Consider the following 8,523-nt stretch of genomic DNA (forward strand, 5'->3'; position numbering starts at 1 on the left):
GGCCTTATTAATCCCTTAGCTAAGAGTTCCTCTACTTGCATTTTGAGTTCTTGTAATGCAGTTGTGTTCATTCGGTAAGGTGCCCTTGATACCGGTTCAGCTCCCGATAGTAAGTCGATAGAAAAGTCAAACTTCCTTTTAGGAGGTAAGCCTGGTAATTCTTCTAGAAATACATCCTTGAATTCTCATAAGAAAGGGGTATTTTCAAAGGTTGGGGTATTTTCCTCTTCTCCTTCATCAATCCCAACCATATAGATTAGGCCTCCTCTTCTTCTTTCCTTCTTTAATTGCATTGCTGATATGGTTTCTATGTTAATGGGGTTAAACTTCCATTGGATTTTGACCCTTTTCCCCCCATCATCCAAACATTCAACAACTTTGTTATAGCAATCTACATTAGCTTGATGGTCTGTTAACCAACTCATTCCAATAATTACATCATATAACCCTAAGGGTGCCACATAGAGATCTACCCTTGTTTCAAACTCAGGAAATTGTGCCCTTGCCCTCGGCAAACACTTAGTTACTTCCCTAGTTGCCTTATCCCCATATTGAACCGTCCATGATGACTCGATTTGATTAACTTTTAATGCATATTTTCTTACTAATTCAAGTGAGATGAAACATTCAAATGACCAAGTGTCAATTAGAATTGAAATTGGTTGTTCAAATAGTGTACCTCTAGTTTCCACGAGAACATTTTGGAATCTTGCTCTTCGGTTCCTAACTGCTGCATGAATCCTTTGTTGAGGCCCTTGTTGTGGTTGATTGGCCCTAATATGACCTTGCATCCTAGGACATTCTGTAGCAAAATGGTTTCCCCCACACATAAAACATCCACCTGGAGGACCCCTCCTGCCTTGATTCCTAGGGGGATCATTCCTTGTTTCATTGGCCCTGGGTGGATAAGTTATCTTGTTGTGCTAGTCATTCCTATCATAATTGCCCCTGTTATTATTATTATTTCCATTCCTCTGATATTGATTAGGGGGTGGCCTTCTTTCGGAAGAATTATTCCTTTGACTTTTGTTGAAGTTAGTGTTCCCCTTGAATTCCTGCTTCCTTTTAAATGAGTGGTTCCCATTATAGTTCTACCTTGTTGTTGTTAGGGCTTGAATCTTTCTCTCCTGCCTTAGGGACTTTTCAAGTACTTCGTTCATGTTTTTGGGTCCATGCATGTCAACCTCTGCCCCTATGTTGGTATTTAGTCCCAAAATGAACTTCCTCGTTTGACATTCTTCATCTTTCTGGTACATAGGTACATACTTAAGCAATTTGGCGAACTTATCCCAATATTGTTGGACTAATAGGGGCCCTTGTCGTAGATTATGGAACTTTGTCACCTTCTCATCAAAGAACAATTGTGGTAGCCACCTTTTACGGAAATGGTGAACAAATTGATCCCATGTGATCGTATCCATGCTATACCCATTTTGCTCCTTTGTGTTGGTCCACCAACTAGCTGCCTCCCCTGTGAGTTGATACGAACCCCATAAGGCCTTGGTTGTTTCGCTAAAATCCCTTAGTTCAAAATACTTTTCCATTTCATTTAACCAATTTTCAGCTCCTTCACCAATTTGCTTCCCATCGAACTTAGGGGGGTGATTTTCTTCAAATCCTTAGAGAGTTCCAACATGTTATTTTCTTTTCTATTGTCCATCACATTCCCTTGATTGCTACTAGGGTTCCCATTTTCAATTCCACTTCGATTTTCAATGTCATTTTGCCTTGCCCTAAGGTCCTGCATTGATTGCTCCAAGAAGTTGATCTTATCCCTTTGTTCGGTTAGCAGGTTGATTATAGCCTCAACCCCATCTTCGTTATTCCCTTGGTTTTGTTGATTCCCTTAATGGTTTTCCTCATGGTTTTCTTCATGGTTAGCTTCCCTTTGTCTCCTAGTGGTAGCATGTCTTCCATTTCCCCTTCCTCTTCCTCTTCCTCTTCCCCTTCCTCTAGCCATCTAGGGTTTTTACCTGAAAATTAAATTATGTAGTTAGTTCTTGATTTAAGATTTTATAATTTAATCTCTACCATTGCAAGACACTCCCTTAGTTGTGTAAGTTGAAGTGAGCACGAGGCCTAGATTTGAACTTGGCTCTGATACCACATGTAATAACCCACTATACTTAACTCAACAAAAATTCTGACCCCTTTTTTTTTCTTTCATTTGTGTTAGATTCAATCGCATACTCTGGGCATCTATCCATTTGGATTAGGCATTCATCCATCCGGGATGAGCATCTAACCACACGGGTTAGGCATCTGTCCATACGGGACAAGAGGTTTCATCTATCCAATACAAGATAGGCATCTACCCATACGAGGTAGGCATCTATCCAATTTGGGATAGGAGGTGCTCTGGCTAGAGACTTAGACTCATCGGGGCCATTCGAGTCCTGAGTCACTCACTAATTACTACACTCCTCGAATAGGAGTACACCGAGGTCATCATCCTTAGGAGAAATCAAAATAACATAATGCAAGCTTGAATTTCGCCTCGGAATTTGGCTTAAAGCCTCGGGAAGTCAAGCGAATCCATACAGGATCCCTTCCGAGTATGCATTGAATTAATTTTTCCTTTATTTTCCTTATCTTTCAATTAGGAGGCTTTGAAATCCATCTATTATACCAAATCCTAGACCCCATCCCGAACGCCCGAGTACTAGGGACAACTTCATCCCTAGACTGCCTACATACCCGTTTCGGCACGGGATCAAGGCGTAAAGTATGTAGTTCTATTTTCTAATCTATGGTTTAATGTAAATTGTTTGGTGGGTACACAACCCTTTCTAGGGTCAATGTCCCAGACAGTTTCTCTGCGGTTGCTACCCACGATGGTAGCACTTAAACAAAGGCTCAAGATGGCCTATTGCTTGTGGCCTAAAACAATTAGATCCTAATACCTATCATAAGCGTCACCCTTGACTCAATTGTCAATCGTCAACAACTCTTCGAGATTAAGTCAAATTTATAAAAGCATTTCACTCAATCAACCCTAAAGGGGTTTACTATGGTTTAATTAGCGGATGTAAAATCATTTAAGGATTATCTTATTAGATTATCGATCCAAGGTGGATTACCTGCCCCTTGGATTTTAACTTCCAAGTGTCCCTTATTACTCCTCGATGATTTATAGGGATGATGCCACAAACGTCGTTGATGTAGCTTTATTAGGCGTTAAGTGCAGTAGTTCAACACGACAACATTACCCGTAAGCGTGATCCAGAGGCACTATAAATACCAAACGCTGCTAGGTTCTTGTTTTCCAACTCCCTTTGTTAAGTTTTCTAACTAAGAGGTCTAACTCTTATATTCAAATGAAATTAACCCTATTCTAATGTAGATATGATGAAAACCAATATTGAGAATCAAGCCACAAAATAAACTCTACGTACAAAGAAAAAAAAAGTCTCTTAAACTAGAATAAATGAGAGATCTACCATCTAACATCATGAATTATGCAACTAGCATGGATAAGTGAGAAGGTGTAACTTGTATAGAGATAACAAGAAAAGAAAGAAAAAAATAAAAGCGCCCCCAATGGCATTAACTTCATCTTATTCTAAATTTACCTGTTTTGTGTTTCTTAAAAAAAACATTGATACTTAGAAAGGGAAAGAAAGATTTCTATAGTCAGCTTGATCAAATCAAAATTCGAGAATTAAATGAATTATCTAATTAAAAGGGTCTACTTAGAGGAACTTTACGTTAAAATTATTGCGAATGAATTCCAATTAAATATTCCTACTTAAGTTTTCCAAATCACTTTGACAAACAAAATTTCTCCATTTATCTAATTTTAATGTTGACTCAATTTTAGGGACCAATTCCGTTCTCCCCCTTTTAGAATTTACCATTGATAATAAAACTTGGTTTTTTTTCTCAAATAATTGTAAACATTCCTTTTTTTTATATATATATATGTATATTTTATATTATATAAAACCCTCAAGTCATTAACACCATTATTATTTTATTTATTTATTATATCTCCCTTTTTTTCCATTTGTTATGTTTATATAAATGCAAAAATATAAATTAAGAAAAAAAGTAATTTGATACGAACATAATTTAAAATATGACTTTTATTACCAAGCGGGGAGTGGGGCCATGGGTCCCATCACCACTGCGGACCTACAGGTGCAAGCCCACAGTGATGAGGGGACAGCCATGGGCCCCTCCACTCTCTCTGCGGCCACTACCGTAGCAATGACCACAGGGGTAGTGGAGAGTACCACTCCCTAGCGGATAGATTAACTCCGCACCCCCCTTCGTTTGCCTATTTAATTTATTTTATATATAATTTTTTTTTTTAAACTACTTTATTTTATTTTTCCTATCTTATAAATTATATATATATATATATATATATATATATATATATATATATATATATATATATATATATATATATATATATATATATATATATATATGGGTTTATTCCATTTTTATTAACAATTTAAGAGGGGTATATAAAAATGTTATGATAAAAATAAAAATAAGAATCTACTCACATGTATGAAAGATAATAGAGAAAATTGTTTCAGATGTTTTCACGGGAGCACAAAGAAAGATACATTATGCTTGAAATTGAGGCAAGCAAATACAACAGAGAGGAGATTTTATAAAATTTCTCTCATGACAGCCATGTTCATTTATAGAGAGGAATGAATTAATTAAAGGTTTTAAGAAGACCAAATCAAATATTAAGAGAGGATGGCGATCGTGCGAGGGCTTGCAAGCAGTCGAGCTAGGGTTTCGCGGCCCTAGCTCGCAGGTGGTTCTAGTGCGGTATCATGCGGGGGTGGGAAGTGTAGGTGTCGGGGGAAGACTGTGGCGGAAGGTGCTAGTAGGGCTCGGCTATTGGTGTGGTGGTGGTGGTCGGGAGGTGTGGAGACTATGTGGGGGTGCGGTTTTAGCCCTCTGTGGCCGTGGCTATCCCATGTGACAAGGATTTTCGGCGGGGCTCTCTTTGATGGTGCTGGTGAGGGGAGGTGCCTTGGGTGTCGAGCCTCCATGGGGAGCCCTTTGGGGTGTGGGCCCTTGGCCCTTTTGACTTTGTTATTTTTTAACTTTTTTATGCCTCGATTGCGAGTTTGGGTGGGGAGGCCTCGCAGGTTGCTCCAGCCATGGATTTTCGTGTTGTGGTGGGCTCAAAACCCCCACTTCAGAGTGTGAAGACGTTTAACAATAATCTCTTCTCTTCTGATTCGAGATCTGGGAGTGTTGGTAGCTCTCGAATGGTGAAGATTAATGGTTGTTTGGAGAGATGCAGTGAGAGGCCGAAGCTGATCATTCCTCCTGAGATAATAGCTGAAGACATTGAATATTTTTCAAATCACTAGCTATACTGCAAGTTTTTGGGAATGAGGGTTTCCTTGCAGTTTTTGGAAAACTGGGCACAGTGGACTTGGGCACCGGAAGGGGAAATGGAGATTATGCTTCTGGCAAATAACTACTTCATGGTTACTTTCAACTCCATGGAGGGTCGCAATAGGGTCTTTGAAGGAGGCCCGTATTTTTACAACCAGGTGGGATTATTCATCAAACCTTGGCATGCGGGGTTTAATCCTTCAGAGGAGCTCCCAAATAGGGTACTAGTGTGGGTTCGGTTACCACATCTTCCAGTGGAATGCTGTCAGGAGGATGTGCTACGGATGCTTGCCGCTCTGCTTGGGAGGCCAGTGGGATCTTCTTCGCAAGCTTTGGGGAGAAAGGTAATGACCTTTGCATGTATCTGTGTTGAAATAGATCTTAGTAAACCCTTGCCAGATGCTATAGATATGTGTATAGGCTCTTATTCTTGGGTTCAACAGTTAGATTATGAGACTTTACCATTTCGCTGCCGTCCGTGTCATGAGTATGGTCATTTACAACGTAAGTGTCCTGGATACAAACTGATGGTACGACAACCTCAACAGTTAGAACCGAGCCTTGATAGGGCTGAGAAAGGGAAAGCTGCCATGTCGATTGTGGTAGAGGGTGTTGATGGTTTTGTCTCAGTTAAGACAAAGAACAGGAACAGAGGACAAAAGAGGCCCTTATAGGAGAGATGTGAGGAGGATACCTTTAACAGATTTGAGGCCTTGGATGACATGAGCCATCAGGAAGTAAATCCAAGGTTAACCCCTCTAGATCAAGGGGCATCAGGAGGAGTCCCGTAAAGTGTAATGGAGGAGTCTACCCAGGCCCTGCTGGTGGTTGGAAGCCAGCAGATGGAGATGGACCAAATAGTAGGGGTACAGTGGGGCCTGGCTCCTGGTATTGAAGTGAATTTGGCTTAGGGGGAGGGTTCTTCGATAGCTTTGAAATTGGAACCGGCTGGGGTTAAAAATAATAAGTCCTTCGTTCTCCTAGGTCTACATCAGAAAGATATTAAGAAAAGTGCTTCAGAGAAGAGCTCAAAGGTTGGCAGAAAGAAGGATTTGCATAAGATCAAATTGATGGGAGAGAATTTGGTTGAGTGAGGGACAGTAAAGACTCTAGATTCGCACTTTTCCAACCCTCCTAAATGATTGTGTTGTCATGGAATGTAAGGGGCTTGAACAACGGCCCTAGACAAAAGGTTGTTCGGGATTTGATTAGGAATCATTCACCTGATGTCCTATTCTTGCAAGAAACTAAACTTTCGGTGGAGAGTATGATGGGTCTCGTGCCAAAGCTGTGGAGGCGAGGCGAGTGTCAGTGTGTTGGGGCATCTAGTTCCTCCAGAGGGGTGGCCTGTCTTTGGAACCCTTTAAGGTTCCGCCCTGTCTGGTGGGCTACCTCCAGATCCTCGTTATCTGGGGTGCTATCTAGTCTTGAGACTGGGGAATTCATCTTGTTTTCGAACATCTATGCTCCCACTGATCTTCAGGGTAAGCAAAAATTAAGGTCTCATGTTTCTGGTATGCGAAGGTTGGCCCCTTTTCATCCTTGGATTATGGCAAGAGACTTCAATGCCATCCTGGAGTTGAGTGAAAAGAAGGGGGCTGTAATGCAGTTGGAACCTTCTTCTTTCCTTTTTCAAGATAGTATCTCCTTGCTGCAGCTAATTGACATCAAGCCTGGCAATGGTTTGTTCACCTGGAACAATAGGAGGGTGGGAGAGTATTGGATTGCAGAACGGTTGGATCGTTTTCTAGTTTCTAGATTTTGGATTGGCGGGGGGTGGTCCACAAGCTATGAGATTCTTGACTGGAGAGGGCCGGATCATTGGCCCATCAAGCTAGTTTCTTCTTCGGCTCGGGTAGCTCGTTCGCCTTCATTCAAATTCCAACTTATGTGGCTTCGGGACCCTTCTTTGCACATTGTTGTTGCGGAATGGTAGAGGAAAGGGAGGTCAGCCTTTGGCACTGCCATGTACTCTTTTTCCAAGCAACTGCAATTTGTTTAGCTTTAGCTTAAACAATGGAACCGACAAAGTTTTGGGAACATTTTTCATGAGAAGAACGGTGCTCAAATTGTGCTAAATGAGATCACCAATGAAATCAGAGATCATGGTTTGTCTGAGGACTTGCTTAGAGAGGAAGACAGGGTTGTCAAGGTGGTAGAGGAATGGGAGCTTAGGGAAGAAATATATTGGAAGCAAAGAGCTCGTATTAATTAGCTGAAGGAGGGGGACAAGAACATTGCTTTCTTCTTCAACTCAGTGAAAGCAAGGAGACATGAAAATTCCATTCATGTTCTGGTTAATGATAGAGGTGAGCAGTGCTTATCCTTGCAGGAGATGTCTAGGGAGTCACTGCAGTTTTTCCAGTCCCTCTTTAGGGAGGACTCTCAGGGGGAAACAGTGGAGGAGAATCTGGTTCTGGCTTGCATTCCTTCTCTTGTCTCGAGGGAGATGAATGAGCAGCTTTTATGTCCTATTTTGCTGGAAGAACTTGAGAGGATTGTCTTCCACATGAGGAAAGGAAAGGCTCATGGACCAGATGGGTTCCCGGTTGAATTCTTTCAAGAGTTCTGGGATATTATCAAGCTGGATTTATTGGAAGTAGTCCAGGAGTCCCAGAGGAATAAGCAGATGCTTTGGGCATTCAATGCGACCTTCATTGCTCTAATCCCCAAGTGTGAAGGGGTTGACCGGTTAGGCCAGTTCCGCCCTATCTCTCCCTACAATGTGATTTATAAGATCATCTCGAAGCTGATAGCGGATAGATTGAAGAAGTGCCTGGGGAATGTTATTTCTGAGGAGCGGAGTGGGTTTGTGGAAGGGCCCCAAATTCAGGATGGGGTGGTCATTGCTACAGAGACCATTCATTCTATGGCAACCTCTAAGGAAAAAGCTATGTTTATCAAGCTGGATATGGCTAAGGCGTACGATAGAGTTTGGTGGTCCTTCCTTCAGAAGATCCTCAGGGCTTTTGGTTTTGCTGACGAGTGGATCCAGTGGGTTATGAGTTGTGTTAAGTCCACCTCTTTCTCTGTGCTTATCAGTGGGGACCATACTGAGATGTTTGGTGCTTCTAGGGGTCTCCACCAGGGGGATCCCCTCTCCCCTTATTTATTCATTCTTCTTGCTAAGGGTCTGGGGAGGCTGAT

Source organism: Cryptomeria japonica, chromosome 5 (genome assembly GCF_030272615.1).
Source record: "Cryptomeria japonica chromosome 5, Sugi_1.0, whole genome shotgun sequence".
In the NCBI taxonomy this organism is placed as follows: Eukaryota; Viridiplantae; Streptophyta; class Pinopsida; order Cupressales; family Cupressaceae; genus Cryptomeria; species Cryptomeria japonica.